The sequence below is a fragment of the Macrobrachium nipponense genome, chromosome 20 (genome assembly GCF_015104395.2).
Source record: "Macrobrachium nipponense isolate FS-2020 chromosome 20, ASM1510439v2, whole genome shotgun sequence".
Lineage (NCBI taxonomy): Eukaryota > Metazoa > Arthropoda > Malacostraca > Decapoda > Palaemonidae > Macrobrachium > Macrobrachium nipponense.
Genome location: NC_061089.1, coordinates 29,764,399 through 29,792,170, shown reverse-complemented (window position 1 = coordinate 29,792,170; position 27,772 = coordinate 29,764,399). Strand labels below are relative to the sequence as shown.

The 27,772-nt window shown below is 37.6% G+C and overlaps 2 protein-coding genes across 3 annotated transcripts in view; one reads left to right on the top strand and one right to left on the bottom strand.

The window, feature by feature from the left end:
- Nucleotides 1–4,292, bottom strand: part of LOC135224264 (uncharacterized) — a 47,609-nt gene extending 43,317 nt beyond the window's left edge. The window contains exon 1 of one of the 2 annotated variants that reach the window (XM_064263114.1): nucleotides 4,252–4,292. The gene's annotated coding sequence lies outside the window, so the exon portion shown is untranslated. Of the gene's footprint in view, nucleotides 1–4,246 lie in introns of both variants that reach the window. The other variant, XM_064263120.1, reaches the window with a different exon arrangement.
- LOC135224253 (calcium-binding mitochondrial carrier protein Aralar1-like) overlaps nucleotides 1–27,772 on the top strand; it is a 273,099-nt gene that overhangs the window by 90,052 nt on the left and 155,275 nt on the right.

Below are 27,772 nucleotides of genomic sequence, written 5' to 3'. Positions count from 1 at the left end.
GCTTTTTTTTTTTTTTTTAAGACCCTTGACTTTTGTACACGAAGCACTGAAACGAAAAGAGTGAGATGATTGGAGAGAGGGGGCAAGAGTGTCTGCGTTTTGATATTTCGTGGTTCAAAGATTTTGGAGAAACGTTTTGATGTTATTATGCTCTTGTAAAATTAAATTCCCGTACGCTTCATGTTACGTCTGAGTCTTTGTTTTCACGGAGCCATTTACTTACAGATAGATGAGGAAGTTGTCTTTATACATTCATGCATTTATTTCTGCTTCCAAAAGTAATCTAGTTTAATTTTCGTCATTTGTAGAGTTTATGATCTTGTCTTTCAAGTGAATGAATATTGAAACTGTCATGGGAAATTCTTAGAACATTTGTAAGATGTGGTTGGGTTGATATTTGTTTGTGGTGAGTGCTAGATATTAATGATCAAAATACGAGCAGAGAAAGTCAGTGACTCTTTCTCTCTCTCGTCAACAATTGCTTGCTTGGTGACTGAAGTGAATAAGCGTTTGGAAGGGTCAGGCAGTGGGAACATGCTGAACCCTCCATAGTTCTTGGAAGAACCTTGTTTTAATTGTGTATCGTCTTTGCAAGAGAGTGATTCAGTTAAATGACTTAAATACACCGGAGAGAGAGAGAGAGAGAGAGAGAGAGAGAGAGAGAGAGAGAGAGAGAGAGAGAGAGAGAGAGAGATAAGTTTGACATTGCTTTTACGAGCCAGAATGAAACCTGTAAAGCATTTAAGATACTTTAGAATTTTGGAAGGAATGGACAACAAAGTCCGGGGTAATAATCACTCTTGGGTTTCGTGGTTACTTGAAGAGAGCCTCGTTCTTGCTCGGGTTAGTTTTTGTCCGCGTGATCCCCTTACACACCGAAAGAGCGACGCCAGAATCCTTCACTTGAAAACAAAAGGAGTTGCTCTTATTCACAAGGCTATTTGAACAGATTTTATAAAAACAAAAACTTTAGATTTCAAAGAAAAGATTTTTTTTAGGCGATCTTTTAGGATGCATTGTTGTTCCGGTGTGTCTTCTCACAGTTGATAGCAATATGCTCATCTTTTCGCGTGAAATAGAGCAATTTGTAAGGGTTTTTGTACAGTTATCCATATATACATATGCATGCATACATACATACATACATACATACATAATATATATATATGTGTGTTTGTGTGTCCGTACATTTTTTCTTTATAAACCCAATTATTTCATATTGTTGTGAACATTTTTGTTTGAAGAAAATTCTTAGAAATGTTTAAGTTGAGTGGATATGCTCTTGGCTTTTCATTATTATTTTTTTTATCGTGTCGTTTGCCGTATGTAAATTTTTTGGCACTTTTGCGTATATACATATAATTATATATATATATATATATATATATATATATATATGTATATTTATATTAGATATATATTATATATGATTTTATAGATATAGATGTAGATGTAAGCTTATTCTGTATCTCTTGATATCGCATAATGATGTCATTTTCCCCAGAAATTTTATTTTGTCTTAAAATGTCCCTGGAGAGAGAGAGAGAGAGAGGAGAGAGAGAGAGAGAGAGAGAGAGAGAGAGAGAGAGAGAGAGATGGCAGGCAGGCAGAGATTGAGTCCCGATCGCCCTATCTGGCTACAGCCTCCGTTGAATCAGTACCTAGGATGAAATTCGTATTGACCGATTTTTTAAATCTTGCCAATCTACGTGTACAGAGATGTGTGCGTCCTTGCTGATATTGGCATAAGGGGACGGGAGTGGCCTTGGAGACGCGGTGACTGCGTCAAGGCAAAAGCAAATGTCAGAGCATTAATATGTAAGACGGATCTCAAGTCTTCTTCCGCTTCCCGGGCCATTGATTGGTGACGGCCAATTCGGGACAGTCCCATCTCGACGAGGACTCGTTTTGTTGTTCGTCTTTGTCACCCGATGAGCAGATGTTCAACCCTAAAAGTTCCCTTAGTAAAATGGTTTCCTCGTCAGAATAGCTCAGTGCATAAGACTTCCTTCTTATAAATCACGGTGACCAGTCGCTAAAAAAAAAATAAATAAATAAAAACCACCCACACACGCATTTCGTGTTTAAGTTCAAGTTGTCTTGCATAAAAGAAACGCCATCACGTGATAACAGTTCGAAAAAAAAAAATGAAATAAACGAAAAATAAAACTGGGCAAAGCACCCATCATGGTTTAATTGAATATGTCGTTTCACTTTCATGGAAGTTTTTTTGCATATAGGCTCACACAAAATGCATGCAAGTCATAAAAGTCTCTCTCTCTCTCCTCTCTCTCCTCTCTCTCTCTCCTCCTCTCTCTTCTCTCTATCTTAATTACTACTCTTACTAACTACAATCATGAATAAAACCTATTCCTATTTGTCCCATTCTATTAGCTTTCACCCCTTTGCAGTTCCCCTACACTAATACAGAAAACCTATTTTCAAACTCTCTCTCTCTCTCTCTCTCTCTCTCTCTCTCTCTCTCTCTCTCTCTCTCTCTCTGTATATATATATATATATATATATATATATATATATATATATATATATATATATGTGTGTGTGTATTTATTTATTTATTTATATTTATCCCATCACCGTGTATTACTATAATACATAATTAACTGAACCACTGAAGGCTCATATTATCACACTATTACATAATTAATATATTCCCTCTCTCTCTCTCTCTCTCTCTCTCTCTCTCTCTCTGTGTGTGTGTGTGTGTGTGTGTGTGTGTGTGTGTGTGTTTGTGTATGTTAGGACTGCATATGAAAGCGCACTAGGACGTCATTCTCCTTAGAGTTGTGTGAGGAGAGCCTGATAGTGACTAGGGAGCATTAATAAACGGCGCCCATACCAGACTGATTCTCTCTCTCTCTCTCTCTCTCTCTCTCTCTGCTCTCTCTCTCTCTCTCTCTCTCTCTCCATTTCTGCATGCAATTCAGAACGCTTTTTGGGCTGGCTTTTTGACTGAGGTCGTCTCTTGCAGATTATCTGAAAATTTATAGTGGCTAACGCATATTTATCTCATCGATTACTCAAGTATCAACGCATACACACACACACACACACACACGCTCACACCCAGAAAGAGAGAGAGAGAGAGAGAGAGAGAGAGAGAGAGAGAGAGAGAGAGAGAGAGAGAGAGAGAGAATACTCGATAAACGTGATTCTCTTGGGTTGAAATGGAAGTGAAATAATCATTTTCGTGCATTGTGCTTATGAATTATGGTTATTGTCCAGTTTTTTAATTCCTGGTCTGTTCCTAATCGCCAGATAAGGGTTTTTAGATATGATAATTTCACTTGAAGACATCTTCATTATCGTGATGAAAAAATTGATTTTTTCCCCTTTTAAGAAAATGTAATTCATTGTATGTGCAATTTAATTGTAGTAGCCACTCTTTCACCATGAAGCGCGTTACGGGACAACTTCCAAGGAGACTTTCGTTTGATTTGTGTGTCCTTGTGCCCTGAGAGCCCCAAGACAAACGTCCTTTGGTTGTTGAAGACATTTCAAAGGGTTGATGTGTATCGTGAACTGCGAGGGTTGCTTTCCAGCCTTTTGACACGTGGTGTTGGTGGGGGACCCGAAACACATCTGCAGGGAGAGCCAGCCCCCTCAGATTCCAGTGAAAAAAAAAATTTATATCTATTTGCAATTCGTGATCCGAAACGCGCGAACAAAAGTGTTCAGCCAAAGGTCCTCCCGGAGTGCTTATCTTATTTGACCTTTGCTGATCATGAGAAGGTCGGCGCCGCCCCATTGCTTTGTTTCGTGACTCTTGCGATTGGTGTGGGTATTGGTGGATTTTTGTTTGCGCTCTTGTAAGCAGAAGGAGGAGACTGGGTTGCAACTGTACGGAATGTCTCCGAAACTGCTGACTGCTTTAGTTGGCGTTGTTGGGAGTTATCGTGTGAGGAGCATGCAGAGATAGTGTGTGAAAATGGGAAGAGAGAAAAGTGTCATGTCAGTGTCGGTCTGTTTCTGTTGAGGCGAGACTCTTGTCTTCGAAGGTTTGACCAATCTTGGTCAAAACAATTTCGGAGTAAGTGTGGGGCGTGTTCTCGGGACCACCGTGTCTTTGTTGCCTCTCTGGATAGAACTGCGTGTCATATCCAGGTCGAGAAAGCCCAGGCTCCCGAGGACAGCTTCACACTTAGGTACAGCAGACAGTCAGTTGCCTTGGCAGGATTTTTTCGCCAGCGTTTGTTCCCATTGACGACCCTTCTCTACTACGGACCTAACCTTCTCTCCACTCACTGCACCGACCTGTGAGACACTGAGCAACCGAGGCACTGCTGACTGCCGTCTCTCTCTCTCTCTCTCTCTCTCTCTCTCTCTCTCTCTCTCATACACACACACACACACACTCACGCACACACGCACTCACGCGCGCACACACGCGTGCACACACAATACAGACGCACAGACACACACACAGATATGCCTTCCCTTGCTCCCTTCCGCCATCCCTGGCTCCCTCCCTGCTCACTCCCTCCCTCCCTCAGTCACCGTACTCGGTTCCGCCGCCCCGCCCCCTTTTCCCGCGTGGGCCTCGCGCTGCTTTTCTCTCTTCCTGCTCCGGGGGATGGATAGAAGGGGCTCTTCTGCCGGGCGATTTCATATTTCATCTTTTTTTTTTTCCCCTTGTCTTTCTCTCTGTCTCTCTCTGTACATGAGGTTTCTTGCAAAATTCCTCAATAGATAGATTGTTACTAACAATAAAATTAAAAACAAAAAGGTTAGGTTTTATGAAGTCTCACATTTTGCTTCGAAAATTCCTCCCATATGTCTCTTTGGTTATACGCAGAAAAATAATTTTAGGTTCAAGCCAACCAACGTATGTCTGATCCCTATTGTTCACATGGGGAATACAGTGGAGAGACACATTATATATAATATCTATCTTATATTTATTTTATATATATAGATATATATATATATTATATTATATATATATATATATAATATACATATATATATATCATCATACATACATACATACATACACATATATATATACATATATATATATATATATATATATAAATATATATATATATATTATATAGTGTTTGATTTTAAATCACAAAAAAGGTAAAAACGTGATGATTATACGAACAAAGTTATAGCCACGGGGGAAAAGTGGAACGGTTGTTTCAATTTTCCTTCGTGGCTGTATCTTTATTCATTCACTGGTGTATATATATATATATATATATATATATATATATATATATATATATATATATATAATTAAACTATACATTGGCGACTAACTATCAGGTGCATAATTCCGTGTTTAAGAGGCAGGCGTGATTTTGAGGTAATGTGCCGCCACGATCGTTGTGCCTCGCTCGGAACCCAAGCTGCCCCATGGTACAGGAAGAATGGCAGACTTCCTTTGAGACGAACATTTCAGGCGGGGAAAAAAAATTTCAGACTCCTGCAGAGAAGTGAGTTCAGAGAAATGACCACGAGACATCATATCTCGCGAGCGAAGATGATCTCCTCCAGATGAAACAAAGTAAAGGCAACAACGTTGAACGAGAGAATCGGAGGTGAAATCGATAGAGTGAGGCTAAGCAGCACTGCAAACCTTCTAGGACTTCGTTAAATCTTCATCCATGACTTAGGTCGGTGTCTGTTCCAAAGCTCTCCTTGCAAAGTGAGGAGTCTTGAGAATTCTCACTCGATCGGTGAAGGAAAAGAACAGAAAACGGAGCGAGGCAGATCCCGCGGTAGGTGTATCTTTCGACAAACAATTTAACGTTACATGATGGTGGGGTTGGCAAGTCCCAATGCCTGAAACTTTTCGGCCTCTTATTTCCTTTATAAAAGGAACAATATCGTCTTGTCGAATATTGTGACCGCTGTTAGAACAACGCCTGTTCCAGCTTCGCGACTACAACAGCTGGAATCCAGTCTAGAGAATACATAAGCCCGTAGCATTGAGGAGCAGACAGAAAAGCTTCCGCGCTTATGGTTATCCAGTTGCTATTTTAGCGTTGAATCTGTTGACCCAAACTATGGCCCACCAAATTAAGTATGAGCGCCTCAGTGGCGTGGTCGGTATGGTGTTGGCGTTCTACCTCGTTGGCGGCGAGTTCGATTCTCGGGCGTTCCACTGAGGGGTGAGAGATGTGTATTTCTGGTGATAAAGTTCACTCTCGACGTGGTTCGGAAGTCACGTAAAGCCGTTGGTCCCGTTGCTGAATAACCACTGGTTCCATGCAACGTGAAAACACCATACAAACAAACAAATTAAGTATGTATTATTAAGTAAATTTCATACAACAGAATCATTACAAAGAAGACTGTTTTACAAACAACGGCTACAGTTAAAGGAGTATATGATCATTTTTCAGTATTCTAGTCATTAAATTTACTTTAGCTCCTCTGGTGAGGAACAGCTTACCAAGATAAACTAATTTTGTAGGAGCGATTTACCTGTCAATCCCTTCCTGGAGCTCTCTTACGGGCTGCTGAAAAGCAAGAGCCCGTGCCAGCATAAGGCTGGCTAAATCTAACTACTGGAGTTCTCCGATCCAGGAAAACCTCGTAAATAGATTACTTAAACTTTTTTCTTCAAATAGAAAGCGAGTTCTCATCTGTATGGGTTAGGTAATTTCCACTTGGCGGTTAGTTTAGTTATTATTTGAAACATTATTATGTGGACCTTGTCTCAGAATAATTAAAATAAGATCAATTTAGTAACTCAGTATGACATTTTTGAGGCTGAAATTCTAGACTTTAATATGTTTCGTTTCACTGCAGAGATCTGTGCACCAGATAGGAAAAGAGATTAAGTATCACTGTGGTCCATCAAATTTCATTGCATTGAATGCCATAATTTTTCTCCATTTTTCTTGAGTGAAGGTCAGGTATACTTGGGTCAGGAAAGGAAAATATGTCAAATCTTAGTCGGATAGTTTGCTAAGGTGTATTAGTTAAAAAAAAATAAATAAAAATAAAAATGTCCCCGAAGTTGCTTCGGCGCAGTCGAATTTTCTGTACAGAGTGTAGTCAAGGCCACCGAAAATAAATTTATCTTTCGGTGGTCTCGGTATAATGTTGTATGAGCCGCGGCCCATGAAACTTTAACCACATGATGCTGGCCTGTCCTATATCGTTGACAGATGCACGATCATGGCTAACTTTAACCTTAAATAAAATAAAAACTACTGTGGCTAGTGGGCTGCAATTTGGTATGTTTGATTATTTTCGAAGCAAAATGTGAGACTTCATAAAACCTAACCTTTTTATGTTTAATTTTATTATTAGAAACAATCTATCTATTGAGGAATTTTTAAGATGTGGGGGCAGAGAGAAAAATTTCTGACAGACAGACAACTAGCCATCTCAATAGTTTCGTTCTTCAGAAAACTAAAATTTCTTCTCGATGAAAGCGTGACCTTGTGTTACAACCGTTTTGAAACTGATCAGGCGAAATTTCACCAGGTTGGTTATCAAATCAGTTTTCTAGTATTATGGATTTTGTGGAAATTAGATGGCGTATTCCCATGTGAAAGTATTTCATTTTAATGTAAGTTCATTAGCACACTGCCTTAGATGTCAATGAAACTTTTGAATTTGTTAATTAGGCCTTAAAGATTGTACGTATATGTCATGATGTACTACTTAGTCTTTTATTGGACAAAAATTTCTGGTTATTGAAATTTTGCAGGATTTTTGGGTTGAAGTCTCACCTGCTCCCAGAGTGAATGTCCTCACAGCCAGATAACTCCTGGAGTTGAGTCAGAGGTGAATGGTTGCATGGTGGAATATGGCATGATGGCTTTGTCGTCTCCCTTCACCCCCTTTTTCTTTTTCTTTTTCTTTTTCGAAGGATTCATCTCTTATATTTATATTTCTGTGAAGAAATCTAGTATGTAAGGAGTGAATGAGAATCAAGCGGGTTGTTTGGGGCCAAGCATAGTATTCATGGTACCATAGTTATTGGTGCTTGTGAACGAGGCTTCAAAAAGGACTGTTAGATTTACTCGAGTTACCGGTAACCTTCTGCTGCTAAAATAGACTGTTGTAGAATATGGGTTCCGTCGCTTGTACAAATTCCAGTCTAGTGCTATCAAACCAGTGCATATTGTCGTCGTGCACTCTTTGCGAATAATGAATAAATAAAAGTGGCGGCCATTACATTGATATTCTAAGCTCGTACGTTCAAGACAATAGGACTTCAGAGTTACCGACTTAAGCTAGGAATGACTTTTGCTGAGCGGTTGTTTCCAGTGTTAAAAGCATTTTTTTTTTTTATATTTTTTCTCCATTTTGCGGCATCTGCTTTTGAAGGCGAAAGCTTTTAACGAAAAGAATCTTAATTTTTCGAAGAGAAAAAAAGATGTTCAGTTGGAGCTTGAAGCAAAGGCTTGGCCTGAGTTGCATGAAAGTTGCCATTCCATGACTCAAGTGGGAAAGTTTGTTTGTGTTCATGACACATTTTGACGCTGTCTGACGTGAGTCGCTTAAATCGGCATGAAAAAGACCTCACCTGAAACGATGTTGTCAGATTGTGGTTGCAGAAATCTTTCTACATTTTACTGGGGAATGAATTCACTATACGAAGTTTGCAAGGATTTTAATCAATTTTTTTTTCTTTCACTGATTTTGTGTCGAAGTCATGAACTGTAAACATCTTGTGCGTAAAATATGCCTGGTTTGTTTTCCCTTCATCATTTAGCGGTTTTCTCGCCAAAAGACGATAATATGTTTCCCGATGCTTTAGCATGTTCATACAGAGAACTGAAATGTATTCTTCTTGGTCTGTTTGTACGTGAATGATGAAGCGGCTTCTTCCAGTGGGCTCGTTGCTTTCGTCCCGAGGAGGGTTTTCTAAAATGCTGTGTTGGAGAATCACCGTGACAAGCCCGACAATAAACGACTCAATGGATGATTTGAGGAGAACGATGAAGGAACGAAGTGGACGAGAAAAAGAAGTGTTGTGGCGTATTTTTAATGTAAGACAGAACACTTGCTGTGAAGGTTCATCTTGTTCGGGGTGCCTTTTACGTGCCTGGGGCTTTTTCTCCTCCATTTACATATTAAGTAGCTGTGTGGTCGATGGCGGCAGAGGAAACCCCTCGTCACCCTTTAGTGCCGCACATCTTAACCGCGTTTACTTAAGTCTACTTGGGTATTTTATATGCAGATTTTCGAGGCACTTCTCAGGCAGTTTAGCTTATTAACGAGAGTGAGTGTTCTTCTTAGAGAAACTTTATTTTTTTAATACCATGGATACGATGGAATGAATTGCTGTTGAAGGAGATATGATTTTGAAAACGTTTGCAATTAAACTGAAGATTTTTTTTTTATACCTTTCCTTTTCATTTATCCTTCGCTATTTTTACTCGGTTTCAACATCAATGCATTTTCGCCATATGGTCAGGCGAACAGTATTGAATTAAAGTAAGGAATGTATGAATTATATAACGTTACTGGTCACTATGTCTTATTTACTAAATGAAAATAACACACTTTTAACGGAAAGATATTTGAACAGATGATATCCGACATCAGATATGCCATGCTCCACTTACTTATGTTTTATTTTTCGTAAAATAAAATTTTGTTAACACGAAGCTTTTTATACAGATGTTACCTTGAAAAGATGGTTAGTAGACATGTCCATGTCTAAACAACAAAATATTTCATAATGATTTGGACAAAATACTTGAAATCCTGCATAGAACGAGGAATTTTCTTGGTTTTATATTTTGCTTGTTGTAATTGATTCTAATTTTCATATTAAAAACATTCTCAAACTAATTAATATGTGGAATATAAAACAAGAAATACGATTCTATGTATGTATATATCGTAAAGTGGTGCAATATGTAACAGCATGATTGTACATAAAGGTCGTATTTCTAAATTTACGATAACAGCTATTGTAAAACTGGCAAAGAGTTAGTACGTTGTGCTGAGAGGTGTACTAAAAGATATTGGAAAGCATTGTAGACCCTTATTCCCTTTATACGAAGAAATCACGAAGGGACACATCAGGAAACTGTATTATGCGAAACAAAAGAGTGGAAAAATATCCGGAAATGACACTCCTCAGCTCAAAATCGACGCATTAGCCATATGACCATATTAATCCACAAGTCTGCAGTGTAAACAAAAACTAAACTGAAACTGAAATCGTTGCTGACATGGAAGAATCATGATTGAGAATCCCTTGTGCAGAAAACATTTACCTTCGTCGTACCATCATATCTGTAGGGCACATTGTTGTTATTGTTATTCATTTTAGTAAAAATGAAGTTAATGAGAAAACTGAATCACGCTCCCAGACAGAACAGGAAATGTTCCATCCACGGCATTGAGCTTCATGGAAATACAAGGAAAGAGAAACAGGACGATGCCAGAGAGAGATCAAGATGCAACACTTGTTGTTCTGGACTTGAGTCGTCTCGCCATAGCTTTCCATATTGCCATATAAAGTTGCTTTTTATTTTTATCAGAAGGAAGTGATACATTCCGCTCTCTGGCTCTCTAGTAAGAAAATTCAGTCTTCCTTTTGATTTTGTTGCCCTGACTTAGTGGTTGTCTTCGATGCTGTGGGTGGTAAGAGACCACAGATGCTGCTGCAAGCTTTCGCGTGGGCGGCCGCCCGTAGCGTTGCCCCTCTCATCCCAGCTCCCCCGGAGTCAAATGTCAAAGGTGATTCTGTGGGTGATCAGTGTTCTCCCACCAGCGTGTCCACCGCCCACCTCACTTTCACGGGTTTCACTCGCCTCGAAGAAAGGAGGGTTTTCAGTAGCCTGTCCTCATTGTGGATTCGTTGAGCTCGCTGTTCAAAACATCGACATTTATCCGTCGTTCTCTTTAATTAAAGTGCACAAACACCTCAAGTTATTAACATAATTAAAATTGCTCTTACCGTTTGTCTCCTGCTAGAGGAATATATTTTGACTTTTTGTCCGGTGGTCTTGAACGTATTTTACAACTTCATCCATTTCAGAAAGTAAAAGGCTTTCATTTTTCAGTTTGCCTTTATTAGATGAGTCATGATTTCCTTAGCATAAAGGAGTAGGCGTCGCACGATTCCTTTTTATTTATTTTTTTTTTTAATCTTTAGATTAAATCTAGTAACATGTTTTTACTTTGTTACAAGGTAGATTTTGGTTTTAACAGAATACTATTCTTAACATATTTCTGATCAATTCATTCCAACATAAAACCTTTACCAAGAATTTGACAGATTTAAAGAGTTTATTTTGTTTTCCTTTTCATGGCAAACATTCTGCTGTATACATATTAAGCCGACGTAAGTGAATTCCTTCTCACGTATGCATTAACTAAAATGAAGATGTTGGTCAAGTAGCCAAAGGTGTGTAGACCCTAGATGAGATGGCAGAAAATTAAGTGTAACCACATCGTTGAATTATCATCTTCCACATTTTAATATATATATATATATATATATATATATATATATATATATATATATATATGTGTGTGTGTGGTGTGTGTGTGTGTGTGTGTATGTATAGAAATATGAGTCGATTATTCATTTATTTTACATGACTGTCACCAAATGCAACCTACCACAAAGGTTTAATAATCTTTATGACCAAGGCCATCTTTCATCAAGTTTTTTTTTTTCGTTTTATCCATCATAATATTTTTAGAGTTTTAATTTATGGAGATGTTGCGGCAGCCCTATGAGAGCGGAGAATGTTCGCTTAGTGGTCTAATTAAACGCGTGATGATATTAATGACATCGGAACTCGTTATCCAATCGCAGATGATGCCCTTTCATAAGTGCCTGGGAATAGACTGGGAAAGATAATAACTAGAGTCCAGTTTTGTGTCATGAGAAAAGAAATTTGTGAAAGGATCTGTTAATTGAATGACGTCGTACGATCCCTGAGATGTGCTGAGGCGATTGGCTGTGTGAACAAAATGAAAGCATTGAATATCTCCTTTGGAGATATGTAGCGTTTTGTTCAAGCTGTTCAGATCAGTCTTGGCACTCTGCTTGAGGTTGATGAACAGAGCCAGACTATAGGCTTCTCACGTTTGGTGGTGAAATAGATGAGTCTAGTTCGCTGAAAGGAGTTAGGACAGCGGGTCTTACCATATCTTTGTAGGTATGCGAAGTTGAGGGCATCCTGCGTGGGATCGTAGTGGTTTCTACCGTGTCATCTTGTGATTTCTCTTCGTGTTCTATCCGACCAAATAACTTCTCCTTTTGAAGATTCCTTCTACGTCTATGGGAAGATACTTGAAGGATTGCCTAAGGAGAACAAGGCTTTCATTCAGTAGCAATGGTAATGGAGGCATCAAGACTGACCTGACCGTTGAATATTCGCAGGTGACAGATGATTTCAATCTGCCCAAGGTCTATAGACCTTGAATCCGCCAGCAACTCTCAGATTTTCGTCGCCTGATATCGCATCTTTTGCCTCTGGTGAAGATTTGTCTGCAAACTGACACAAAGGAGCAGTGGCGGTTCGCTTTGTAGCGATTTTAAGGCTTAAAAACAGAGGAGAAAGTGTGGAAGGGTAGACATGGATAAAAATAAAACTCTTAAGATGAACTGCAAGGGTCTCTCTCTCTCTCTCTCTCTCTCTCTCTCTCTCTCTCTCTCTCTCTCTCTCTCTCTGTTTGTCACACACACCTCCCTTAGTTATGGCTATAACTGGTATTCCTTAGCAATAAATGCTATAAACTTTGAAATTTAAAGTCAGACACGTTACATTGAATACATGCACAAGTTTATGTATATATATGTGTCACTGTGGGCTTGTATATATGTATGTACATATGTACCTGTATACGTCTATAGAGTATTTCTTTCATTAGAGCACCTTTTTTTCTTTAGTTCCGTATTCCGTTACTCCTTTGAATCAGTAAATATTTTAGGATAGCCTTGCTAGTGCTATCTATACTTATGTTGTGTACCTTCCAGTGCTCGAAGGATCGTTGCTTAAACGCTTCCCCACCAGCGGATCCAGAAATATTTCTTTGGGGGAACCACCAATTTTCACACACACACACACACACACACACACACACACACACACACCACACACACATATATATTATATATATATATATATGTGTGTGTGTGTGTGTGTGTGTGTGTCAGTATACTATATATATACATATATTATAATATTTCTGGTAATAGATTTTTAATTTTGTCCCATTTTTATATTTTTCATTTATGTTATTATTATCTAATTCTTCAGTATTGCTATTATTTCATTATTATTTTCCATGGGTGGGGGTACGTACAAGCCCCCCTCCCCACGACGCGCTAGTGTGCTTCTCTTAATGTTACGGTTAGCCTTAATGCTGTATTGTCTCTATGCTTAATTTTTTTAATTTAGAAAAAATTTTTGGGGGCGTCATTTATTTTGTTGGCCTCCGTCACTTGTTCATTTAGATGATGATATTATTAGTACCTTTCCTCTTTTTATAAGACCAAAAGGCCTTTGTTTTTTTGATTTCGGTCGACACCCGAAGGAATCTTCGGATAGATTGGAATTATATCGAGAGAATTGACTCGTTGGCCGGATCAGGTATGACAGCAGCAACAACGGCTCCAGCTCTTATTGACTGACTTCTCATTTGCATACATAAAACTGGAGGGCGTTTGCATTATTCAAGTCTGCTTTGCAATTTGCAGTGGCAGTGTTCCCATTGTAGTGTTGCTGGTGTTTGCCTCCTGGCTTCGGCCTTGAACAAAAACTGACTCTTTGCAGAATGCTGATTTGTGTCGTTCGTATTTTTAGAGGGATAGTTGTCCATTAAACAGACATACTTGCAATTTTATATAATATATATATATATATATATATATATATATATATATATAAAATATATATATATATATATATATATATATATATATTATATAAATATATACTTGCAAGTGCATATACAATTATAATATACATATATGTAGATAGATATATATATAGAGATATATATATATATATAGATATATATATATATATATATATATATATATGTGTGTGTGTGTGTGTGTGTGTGTGTGTGTGTGTGTCTGTATATATATTAATATAATATAATATTATATATATTATATATATGTATATATATATATATATATATATATAATAAATGATATTAATCAGTTTAACACGTGATTCGTTCATCACACATCGCCACAGGTGAATAAAATGAGAGCCTGGGTATAGAACATGACTGGTTTTAGCTTTATTTCGAAGCCATTGACGAAGAACTGATACATTGTGTTAGAAATCACGATATATATACGACAGAGGCAGCACGGACGAACATACACAACCGTTTGAGACTAGGAATCCTCACCTGACAGATGTCACAGGGGGAGTGGTGACTAAAATCACAATATAAACTCAGACAAAAATACAAACCGTCGTATGTAACAAATCGAAATTCCCCCTTTTTTTTCTTTACTGTTATTCTTAATCTTATCTATTTTATCGTCAATGCTCTGTTCATATCAATGTTTTTAAGAGCATTGCGCATATGCAGCCCTGAATGTATTGACAATGATATAGATAAGATTAGGAATACAGGCAAGAAAATGAAATATCCTGACTGTGTATTAAACAATACTTCAGCAGCGGTAAATAAGACTGTATTAAAATAAAAGAGAACCTTACATTATAAAATTTTTCTTGTACCACCATATGATAATAAGAATAATAATATGAAAGATATCACCCATCATCTTGGGAAATTTGGAGTTCATGTTACTTATAAGAACAGTAAAACAACGAAACATGTACTTCTAAAGAATTCTCTCGACAATACTAAGTGTGTGTAAATAATATTCAATGTAAGCCTTGTGATAACTTTTATATATAGGGCAGTCAGGTAGAACACTAGAAAGAGAATAGAACAGCATAAGAATGTTTAAGATATGCACAGATGAACAGTGGTATTTTTGTACATGTCAGTGAAAACAATCAAGCTATCAAGTGGGAAGGGGGCAAAAAAAGGTTGCATGTTTTAATAACCTACTGTAAAGGAATTCCATTGAATCTAGCTTTATGAAGGAAAGCTATGGCCGTGATATGAATATCAGTCAAGTTATGTATAAACTTGAGCCTATGAGTTCAAAAGAAATTAGTCTAATTTTTTAATTTTAGGGATTGCAGTAGAAATGTATAGAAAAAGCGTTATTGGATTTGTAAACACGGTCACAAGCACTAATGAGTTTTTTGCCCCCTCCCTCTCGACGCCTGTCAGGGGTATAGATTTGTGGTCTCCAACGGGCTGTGTATGTTTGTATTAATAATGATTTCTACCAGTAGCACTTAATGAATTATTCACCGTTCCTCTTTTGACATTTGCCAGGTGTGGATTCGTTGTGTCAAACGGTTGCGCACGGTCGTTCGTACTGTCTGTAGTATATATATATATATATATATATATATATATATATATATATATATATATATATATATATATATATATATATATATATTATATATATATATATATTCTGATATATACCGTTAAGCATCAGTCATTCGTTAATGGCTTGGAAATACAGCTGAAACCTGCCAGAACTTTACCCATCCTCTCATATTTTCACTCGTTGTGATGTGCCATATTACCCTCCCTTTTAACTATTCGATTTCTTCATCTTTTGGAAACACTTGTCACAACGAAGCCTGGGGAGAAATTAATTATAGTTTCCTCGTTCGGATACCCCGAACCCTAGTTCGAATAACCGGGCGGGCATGTGGAAAACTTACTTTCGTTCTTGAAAATTTGGCTCCAGGTTTCGCAGTGTCAAGCATTTCCAGAGTGTGAAGAAATCGAGAAGGTAAGAGGGCATCGTGGTTGGTAGATACCACATAATTATGTGTCTGCTAAAAGTGAGCAGTATGATAGTTATATATATTATATATATATATATATATATATATATATATATATATACTCATATATATATATCATTCGAGCTACAAATGTCCTTTAATATCTGATTCGCTCTACCTCGGAATTAATATATTTTCATATATGTAAACCGAAGGCGAATTTTTTAGTTGATATAATTTCGAAATTATTATCAACTAATATATATTATATATATATATATATATACATATATTATATATTATATATAGATATATATATATTATATATATATATATATATATAGTATATATATATATATATATATATATATATTATTATATCGACTGAACTCTTTACGTGTATACGTCGAGGTTCCCCTGGGAAAAATGAAGCAGGGGGTATAAACTCAGCGTTTCATTTTTCCCCTGGCGTACATTTGCATATATATGGATTCGGTGAGTCACATTTTCTGTTAGATTCCCCATTTCTGCTTTCTCTTCGGCATTCTTCGTTCACTGTTCGTCTGCTTGAACCTACAGTTATTCTTATGTCCAATCGTACTTTTAATGTCATAATATATCTGTGTATTTAGGGAGAAGACCCTGTTTCAGGCATGTTCTATTGAAGGAGATTGTGGCTTCAGCTGTACTGATTTTATAGAAGTTCTTTTCTATCCTAGTTACTACGGCGTTTTCGATGTTACATAGATGGGCGAGTAACGTGCCTGTGGAAGACATAAGGAAAAGCCAAGATCCAGTAATTTGTAAATATTACATCTGTTAAAAGTAAGTCAAATCTGGCATGCATTATCCGTAGATTAATGCAGTTATAATGTAATAATTTGAAGGCCGACGTTTCTTCCGGTTTCGACCAGATATTCTCAAGGCTGTGGCTTTGAGGAGGCTGACGATGGATTCAGGGTCTACTCAATTTATAGTCGGTGGTCAGTAGGGGGTGTCCCGTGAGCAGAATTTTCATTGGCCGGGGGCACGATGCTCGTCTCCTATTGGATGCTGGAAGAGATCTATAAAATCATTGCAGCTGAAGCAGCAGTCAAAATATATATATATATATATATATATATATATATATATATATATATATAGATATATATATATATATATATATATATATATATATATATATATATATATATATATATATATATATATATTCATATATATATAATATATATATATATATAATATATATATATATATATATATATATATATATATATATATATATATATATATATATATATATATATATATATATATATATATATATATATATATTATGCTATTACGAGTAAGAATGCACATAATAACTGTAGGTTCAGGCAGAGTAAATGCGAATTAAAAAAAGCTGAAGAGAAAGCAGTAATGGGGAATCTAAGTGACCACGTGATTCACCAAAATCGTATGAATCTCTGGGAATCACGTTCTTATTCTGTGACAATTAATTCGACTGACATTTGCGCATTGTACTCTCGGAAGTTTCTTTCGTTCGAACCAAGATGTAAAATACTGCTGATCATTTTGTTATTTGATTTCCTTTTTCAGACTGTCTGTGTGAATGAAGGTAGGAGTCACTCGTATGGTAGATCTGACTCTTAGACATATTTATTTGATCAGCCTTCAAGGCAAATCCATTTTTCTATCCTTTTAAGGGCGACATCTGCTGCGTGAGTGAGAACTGTCTTCAACCTTACTGTGATCTTAGTATTATGGAACTACTCGCAACTCTCGCCTATGAATGAACCTAGCGATTTTTTCTATTTTCATTATTTGGTACGCATGAAAACCTTTAGACTGTCAAGAAGTAAAGTATCACAGAATCCTCTAGTTTCGTAGTAATCCAGGACCTTCAGATAATCGGAGGGGAGGAAGACAAGTTCAACGCAAATACATTATTCAGTGAAGTGAGAAGTATTCCTGGGAAAGCTACGTGGCAGACATTTGACTGAGGCAGGACGAAAGTGAATTCCTTTAGTTTCGGCTTTGTCACATTAGAAAGAAGTACTAACTGCGAATTAATTATCAATACATCACATTTATGAGACTGGCAAAACTTACTTGATACCTTTCATATCAGTTTTGATATTTTACATGTATATATTTTTGCTCTTTATGACCAGGTACTGATTCAGAATATTTCCAGATGCAAAAGTTTAATGTGACATAGTGATGGAAGGTTAGCACAGCACAATTCCTTTAACTATTTCGTTGAAACACATGAATTACTTTATTCTATCACATGGATGAGAAACGTTGAACTATTGTTCAACATTGGATTGGACATAAAACTGGAGTCGCATAGAAATGGGAATATTTCACTTGTTGGTTGCTGGTCACCTTCAGTTAGTAAAACGTCCTATCCTGATTCTCAGCATGCACATTTGGATAAATGGTTGATAAAGTAAACTTTCATCAAGTAAATAATGCACTTGAAATGTTTATGCGAATTGATTGGGTTACCTTTTGTACTTGCATGCTCACACTTTAAATCATAATACCAGCAACAATTCAGAAGAGATACGTGATGGAAAAAATCATGATTTTTACCCAGTCACGTTAGACAGGAGGACATCAGGTGTCGCCAGTTCCTTAGTTTTGACATCATTTTTTTTTATCAATTACATCAAGACCAAAATTACCCATATACTTATCAGTCATACAAACATTGGTTGAATTATTTGTACTGCTGGAATTATGATTATTCTGGCTTCATACTACTGCATTTCCTGCCAAACATGTTTCATATTGAAAAGTCAGATGGGCTGTAATGGGGTTGTGTAGAACCCTTAGGGCAAGAACTTACATGAATAATTCGTATATAAAGCAAGCAAGAGATCAAAGGGTCGAAGTGTCTATGGCATAGACACCATGTACTGGCTAGCTTCTTGTACATTAGACTTTTACGTTACCAATGACTACCGAGTATCTCGTTTCAGCACCATTAACTATGCAAAAAAAAAATTAATAAAAAAAAAAAAAAAAAAAAAAAAAAAAAAAAAAAAAAAAAAAAAAATTAATAAAAAAATGGCGTTTATGGATTTTTACGAGAAATGGTTTTCTAGCCACATGGCTACGTAATGAATCGTATTATCGGAGTTATTGCTGTTTTCGTATTACGTTGAATTTGAACTAGGAAGCAATGGCACATCCAGTATGTTTTCTAATTTGCAGTGGGAACCCTTCGCCAACCCTTTTAGTGTCAGTGAAGAAAATGAGCTTAACTTTATAGGGCTTCGTGGTATGATGACTATGGTACTCCGGTCGAGTATCTAGATGTCTCTCTTACCAGATCTTTGGCAATACAGGAGACTGGTTAAGCACCAAAGTAAGGAGGCTGGGATAAAAAGTCGCTCGAGTGATGTAGGAAAGTTTGGTAACAACTTAAATCTTTCACACGTCATCATTTTCTCTGTGGGTTGGCAAAAGGGTTCGACAGCACTGGGACTCTAGAGAAATCTTTTGTTCTTATACTGTCCTCTAAATGTGGTGCCGAGACGGGTTGATGTACCTTTCGGTGGTTCGACCTGAGTTCCATTTGGGCCTTCTTCACATAGGGAGGTATCCAGTGGTAGATGTCAAGGGATTTTCATCTCTGTTGTCAACAGCTACGTGTTGAGGTAGGCGGTTGATGAGTGCAGCTCCATTTCACCATCGTCCCATACTCTGGAAGTATAGGAAGGTACTGGAGTGCCTTTTAAAGGTGAGAAAGTGCCCTGACCATCGAGGTCCAGCTACAAGGGTGCTAGAAGTTACAACTACGCAGTCGCTTTGAACTTACAATTTGGGAAGTTAACCTAAGATGGGCCCTAGAGGACGGTCAGAGTTAACTGCCGGATGTTGTCATGTCAGTATCGTTCAAGTGCCTGCTTATCCTGGGCAGTGTTTCATTGCTCGGTTGGACCTTGGGTCATACCTGGTCAGATCACAGGCATACCTTCAATCTTCAAGATGGTGATTTCTCACATCAACAGATTGCTAGGGTTAGCACTCGGGTAATATTCTTAGCTGTTGCCAACTCATTACACCGTGAGCTGAACCAAGAACAAGAGTTCGTGCTGACTTGAAAGCTTAATTTTCAAACACACACAATGCCGTGAGGCAGTTAACTGTAGTTTTTGCAGCTTCTGGCAGGTGCCCCAGATTTTAGAAGCATCGGGAGGACCTTGAGCAGTTTTATAGGAAAGGATTAAGCGTTCGAGTGTGAAGCAGTGAAAGCTGAAAGCTGCTTAGGAAGTAAAAAGTCTGAAGTCAGCTGAAGGTTAAACAGAGATCAGAGATAGTAAGGTAGGGATGGAATGTCAATTTTGGGAGAGAGGGAGAGATAGAGAGAGAGAAGAGAGAGAGAGAGAGAGAGAGAGAGAGAGAGAGAGAGAGAGAGAGAGAGAGAGAGACCTTTAGACTTAAGAGAAGTGAAATGCAAGCATTATGAAACTGTAATACTATGGTATGTGGCAATTATTTTACCAGTTATTCTTTCTCACCCTACAGGTAAGCTGCTGATACTGAAGAAGACTGTCTAGGCTAGAGCAATCTCGGTAAGGTGAGGCACTCAAATATATTTATATATATATATTATATATATATATATATATATATATATACACGTATGTGTGTATGTTTATGTATATGAATAATATATATATAATATATATACACACACGTATGTGTGTTGTTATATATTGAATAATATACATGTATAAAATATACGATAGGTCAGTCAAGATAAAAGTCGGCTGCCTCTGCTTTGGCATTACACAAAAGAACTGGAAATACTCGGAGTAATGCCATGGTCTTGGAGCCTGAGGCAACCTATACCAAGGCAGAGGCGCAGTTGGTGGTGGTAGAAGAAGAAGCATAGTCTGGACATTACCATCACAGGAAATGCCACTGTTTTAGAATACAGATATGATGCATTTCCAGGCAAAAGAGCGCCTTCTTTTTAACCCCCTGGCTGGATGGAAATGCCTTCCCAATTCCTCTGAGGCCAGCGGCAACCATGATTTCTCTCTGTTGGATACTGGAAAAGGAAAATAATCGCGTTTTCCAAAAGATTTGGTCATCTACCTTTGTAGTATTCAAGCTGGAAAAAAAAAAAAGGATCGAGGTTGAAAATAAGGTTCTGAGCGTTGGAATTTTGGGTGACCATTTGTGTGATGCCCTAGGAGAGAAAGTTTGGTAGCTGATATTTTAAGGAACGAAAGCTGGATGTTTTTTGCAGTTAGTAACGCAGAGGCAAAGTACAAGAATTGTGCAGGAATGGCAGTTATAAATTTAGTGGCTTAGGTAACGGAATTGTATAGAGCTACAGAACTGGGTAGCATTTGTTGAAGAAGGCACTGAGGGGGCCGGGGGATGGAGGACTACAAATGTGTTCGTTTGAGGATTGAATGTAAAAGGAAAAATAAGTAGTATAAGTGAGTGTGCTTGGTCCAGAAATGGAAAACGTTTCGATAAAAATAGTTTGAAGAACATTCTAAAATTCCGTGGGATTTGAGTCACTTGGTCTGGTGAATGCAATCGCAGAGGGAGGGAGAGACAGCGAAAGAGGTGAATTGCTGACTGATAACGGAGTTTGTGAGGTAAATGTCACCTTTCATAAATGAGGTGGCGGGTCCTCCCTTTCCCTGTCAGATGCAAACGTTATGCCCGCCGCCGTCTGTATGTTTGTTTATACTGTTGCCTTAACTTATGTATAATGTTAACTTCGACCACTATGTCTTAGTCTTGAAGACATCAAATACCTGAAGACAACATGGATCAGGTTTTATGCTTTGTAATTTTTCCCTGTGGTACCTATGCATGCATATATATATATATATTATATATATATATATATATATATATATATATATATATATATATATATATATATAATTGAAAAAACCACAAAAATGGATATTGAGAGACTGTATTTTTCAAAATACAAAAAAGGCTAAAAAAGGAAGCTTTCTACCGCTTCACAGCGGACCTCTTCACCACCCAACCCTTTTTCAACTCCCTTCAGCTCCCCCTTTTTTTTAACCTTTTTTGTATTTTGAAAAATACAGTCGGTTATATACATTATTGTGGCATTTTACTTATTTCCGGTCACAGTATAGTGATGCATCACACACACACACACATATATAGATAGATAGATAGATAGATAATGAACTTTTTAACGTCTGTCCAGTCAGCGTTTGTTTACTTTAACGCCCGAGGTCTTAAGAACTTTATTAAGAATAATAACTAAAAGTCTTTAATAGTATATTTATAGCCAACTAGGCTGTAAGTAATGTTGCTGACAAAGGTACTGTGCATTGCTTCTCGAATTAGGCTGTATTAAACTCTTGGTTACCATATTTTGCTCAATACTGTGTTGTATCTCATGTCATTGTAACCATTTTTACCCCGAAATGGTTTAGTGTATTATGTACTGTACGGTATAGTCTAAAAAATATATTAACCAACAACGTATTCTCTCTCTCTCTCTCTCTCTCTCTCCTCTCTCTCTCTCTCTCTCTCTCTCTCTCTCTCTCTCTCTCTCAGCTTCGTCGTCAAGAATCAATGTAAACTATCCTAAGCTAATGCATGCAAAGGCACAAGCCTTTAAATCAGAGCTGAACAAATTTGCGCATAATTGAGAAATATTTATTTTTAAATATTAATTTTTAATATTTTGTTTTTAAGTGAAGAAAATTTTTTTACTTCAGTAGTGTTGTTGAACGTAAATAGAAAAATTAGCCCCATCTGAACGATTTTCGTCGCAGTGTTTTGTACCCAGAGATTTTGTGGGGTTTTCACACCTGCGTGTCTTCGCACATTGATCGAGGGAAGGCTTTATGTCATTGAAGTTCCTCTGTATTCCGTGTAATGGGATCTGGTGGCCTCTCCAGGTGTGAGACGTGTTCTTTATTTCATGCCCAGATGCAATCCACTTCGATGCATTCCACGTCGAAAGCTCTCGAAGTCTTAGTGCTACTGCTGACAAACAAGTTATCCGATAGAACGCCATTTGTTCCGTCAGACCGAGCTGTAATTATTCATTTTTATCTGTAGTTTGCTATTCATTCCTTCATTATTCATTTATGTTGCCTTGAGTCTTAGGTTAGTATGACCAACATCGCCATGATAATATGATGTACGTAGTAAGGATTGCAATTTAAATTTTTATTATTATTATTTTAAATTCTTGCGTTGGGTTCTCGAAATGGTTTTAGCCTCATCGGATATCGAAGCAATTACCTCCACCCACGAGCACAATAGAGTACGTTCAATTGGTTATATGCACTCGCGCCTACGAATTCACTTCATCGATTGTGACACTTACAATTGCTGGTTGTAATGTAAGCCCTTCCTACACGCCAGTGCTCAAACAACGTGTGAGGTTATGAGGCAAGGTGCGGTTAAGACTGCACGATTGATTAGTACACGAGACAGTAGGGTACTTGGTTAGAAAAGTATTCTTAAAATGAGCGGAGAGATGCAAAACTCCTAAATAACACGACACTTCTATGCAATATTACATTATGTATGAATATAATATATATATATATATATATATATATATATATATATATATATATATATATATATATATATATATATCTTGACTAATATTCTTATCATTACAAAAACTTTGTAGTGAAGCTTAAGTCAGTGATGTCTCCTCTTAGTGCATTATCAGAATAAACTATATTTTTTGTCCCTGCCCTGTTGATTGCATTATTGCTTTTATTAACGTGTACAAAAATTCCACTGATCACCTATGAATATCTTACACGTTTTTTATGGGTTTTTGTTCTCCTTTCCAGTTTGATCAATATAAAAGTAATTTCAAAATAACATTACAATAAGAAGGAAAATTGCATATGAATGATGCTGAGATATTCAGTACCTTGCTTGTTGCACTGCGTTGAGTTGTCATCTCTAATTTTTGCAGCGTTTTGTAACTGGCTCTCTGTATTTGGCCACCATTGAACATAGGTTAATGAATACACGATTTAGGGGAAATGTTCCTGTTGTTCGTTCCCATCATCGCTGAATTCCAGGTATTCTGGCGCTGGAAGGGAGATGGACAGGCGTTCATTCAAGCTACCATAAATATTTGCTTTCATGTCATTCCACCCCCCCCCCCCTTCGCCGTGAATCCCTTGTTCACCGAAATAACGTTGTAATAGGATCGTAAACCTTCACCTGCTAGTTATTCAAAGTAGTTTTAAGGACTTAATGCATGGTTCGGTGATGTATACTAAATATTTCAAAACTTATTGTAATATCTTCAGTAAATCTTGAAGAATGAATATTGTTTTATGTTTCTACATTTGCTATTTTATTCAGCCGGAAGGCGCATCTTTACCAATAACAACTACATCCATATGTCAGTTTTAATAACCGCAATGCCCTCGTAACGTGCAATTTTCGTAAATATTTTGATTTTCCAGTCTTGGACCAGACGGAGTTTATTACCTGCTTTGGTCATCAAACTTCACCAGTTAACGATCCAAAGGGAGGTGAGGGGAAGGGAACTAGAATATTTCGGGACCTGAAGGTCAGAGGTCACGTCTCTGCTTATATATATGTATATTTTTTCGTGCTGGTTTAAGACATTTGCTTCGTAACTCGTAGGTTGCTTTATGTTTCAGTGGCTATAGTAGATGCACATTAACCGTGCATCTGATGTCTAGGCCAGTCCCTTACGACGCTCCTGATTGGCTGTTGAGAAGCCAGTCACCTGGCTGGAAACTCGATCTCTCAAGAGATTTCACATAAGCAGGATGTATGTTCCACCTCTCTTGAGGGATACTTTTGAAAGACGCATCCCTCAGGAGAGGCGGAACATACATCCTGCCTATGTGAACTGTCGAGAGAGACTGAGAGTTTTCAACCCTGTGATTGGCTTATCAACAGCCAATCAGGAGCGTCCTAAGGGACGGGCCTAGAAATCAGATGCACGGGTGATGTGAATCTACTATAGTTGCTTTTGATTGTCTTGGTGTAAGTGAATGGATTGTTTCTTTGGGGATGAACCAGTTAGAAAGTAGAGGTCATGGCTCTCGTTTGGGCGTTGATGGCGTTTAAGCATTTTCCCGCCTCCATTTCTCCGATTGACGGACGAAATTCCTTTGGAAACTGGGTTGTCATCTCCACTCGGAACTAAATAGCAACAAATGAAATGAAAGTTTATATAAAGTGCTCTGAAGTCCTTAACCCCGGTAAATGAATGAATTACTTACTTTACTTTATCCTCCCGCCACTGGCCAGTGGCATAAGGCCATGGCTACTTATTGCCCTGCCGGTCCCAAGCCCGGATAAATGGGGAGGGTTGGCTGTGGGCTCGTAACCTGCATCGTAAAAAGATACACCCTACGAAAGAAGCTGATACAGTTGGGGTTGCGAAATGAATTAATTTTCATAAAACTAACGAAATATTAACAACTTGGAGAATCTTATTTAGGTTAAATTGTTATTAGTGTATGTGTTGTGTGTGCTTTAGCGGTTCTGCAATAAATACCCCTTTTTGCTTCACTCTGTATGATGGAAATTTCAAGGCGAGAAGATTCTCCTTAGTAAAGAAATCAAGAAGTTTGGTCGTCAAGCCTTACAAGACCTATAGATATAAATTTTTTTTATTTAATTTTTTTTAATCACTAATGGTAACTTTTAATTCCATTAGAAATCAAATCTCTTGATTGTACCGTTTTAAACATAGATCATCATGGTATCTATTTTAGTCTCATATCATTTCCCTTGAACTCATTATTTTATATTAACACTTCTATTCATTGTCACTATAGCGCTGAATGACTCTATGGATCCCAGTGCTTCTTGGCTTTATGCCAAAATCGCATGTTCCATTCCATTCCATCCATGACAAGACCTGGATATCATTGCATGTTTTTTTCTTCCAGTTTTAGACTCATTCTTTTCCGTGTGCCAGGTCGTCATCCTCCGTTACCAGTAAGATCACTCATCATTCTTTTCCGTGTGCCAGGTCGTCATCCTCCGTTACCAGTAAGATCACTCATCATTTTGTTCTCGTGTTTTGGGCACATTTTAGGCCATGGGTTGCTCTTCCTCAACGGGAAACCCTTACAACTCTATCGTTTTCCAATGGACTGCGAAGAACATAAACAGCGGCGGACCGCCTGCGTCTAGACTGGCAGCGTCCCATTTCTTTCGAAAGCAAGAGGAGACACCTGGGAGAGTGCTCCTCCTCTTTAAGTCCCTTTATTCCCGATCGTCGGGACTTGGCAGCTTTCTTGAAACATTTCTCAACTTTTGCCATATGTTACGTTCACCACATTATAGGGTGTGCGCGTGGATGAGTGTGTCTGTGTGTGTGTAAGGAGAGACAGAATGTGTGTGTGTTTGTGTGTAGATGCAGTGCGTCTTGTATTTACCAATTTTTCGATTCCAGGATGAGAACTGATCCCAATGCATGTTTTATGACTATAGTTGATTCACATCAACTATTGATGAGCCAATCGCAGGGCTGGAAACTCTCAGTCTGTCTCGAGAGTTCACATGGGTAGGATTATGTTTCCGCCTCTTCTGAGGGGTACGTTTGAAAGAAGTATCCTCTTTCCCTTAGGACAGGTGGAACATACATCCTGCTTATGTGAACTCTCGAGAGAGACTGAGTTTCCAGCCCTGTCATTGGCTTATCAACAGCCAATCAGGAGCGTCGTAAGGGACTGGCCAAGACATCAAATGCACCGCTGATGGGGATCTACTACAGTAATCCTCTGTTCTTGAAAAAGATATAGGAATTATATTGTAAGTATTATTGAGTATTCCTTTTGAGCGTACTTGGCGACTTTTTTGAAAGACTATTGATAAGGTTTTATGAAATTTGCAAGCAAACTTAGGCAAACATCGTGGTTGTAAATGCATTGGCTCGTAAGGTCGCGGTATGTATGATTAATTGATTGCATTGTCCTGTAAAATGGCACTTGTGAATAGTACATGATTTTCAGTCGATGATTGATTCTAAGAGACCAGCATTTCTCAAGATATTCGGATGAAAACTGACACACGCACAATATATATTATATATATATATATATATATATATATATATATATATTATATATATATATATATATATATATATATGTATGTATGTATGTACTTATGTATGTGTATCTGTATATAGCTACATATACATGCATAATTATATGTAGAAACTACACGCATATAATTGTATGTAAATATCTATATTTTTAGGTAAAATTTCCATTTTCCTAACATATTTGTATACTTTTTATTCGCTGACATTTTTAATCCCTCATAAATGTTAATGTGGGCGAGTGGAGGGGTCTAGCAGTGCAACTAGAAGTAAGTTTCCTCTTCTTTTGGCACAGAAAAAAGATGTAGAAAAAAGTGGAGTAAGTGAGATAAGGAGTAAATTTAAAAGCTCTAATTAATGTTGGAAGGGCTTGAAAGAAGAGCCCCTTGGAACACTGCCTTCCTGGAGTGTTTATGAGTAAGTTTTCTGTTTTGCCTGGAGTTTCTCTTTCTCCGCTATTAGCATTCTTTCGGAGAATCCTCCGCTTCTGCGTATTTTTTCACGAGAGGCATTTCCTGGAGAGAGCTGCAAAACATTGGCCATTACCACAGACAAGTAAAAAATGAGCCGAAGTTTCTTCGAACTCCGGCGCGATCGAGTTTTCTCTCCAGCGTATAATGATGTATGAAACTCTCACCCGCAGCCCCTGAGACTTTCAGCCACGGGCCAGTGATGGCCTATGCTATTGGCATCTACCGCAGTACCAAACGTACGGTCCTGACTAACTTTTACCTTTAATGAAATCAAAATTACTGAGGCTAGAGGGCTGCAATTTGGTATGTTTGATGATTGGAGGGAGGATGATCAATATCCCAATTTGCAGCCTCAGTAGTTTTGTAGATCTGAG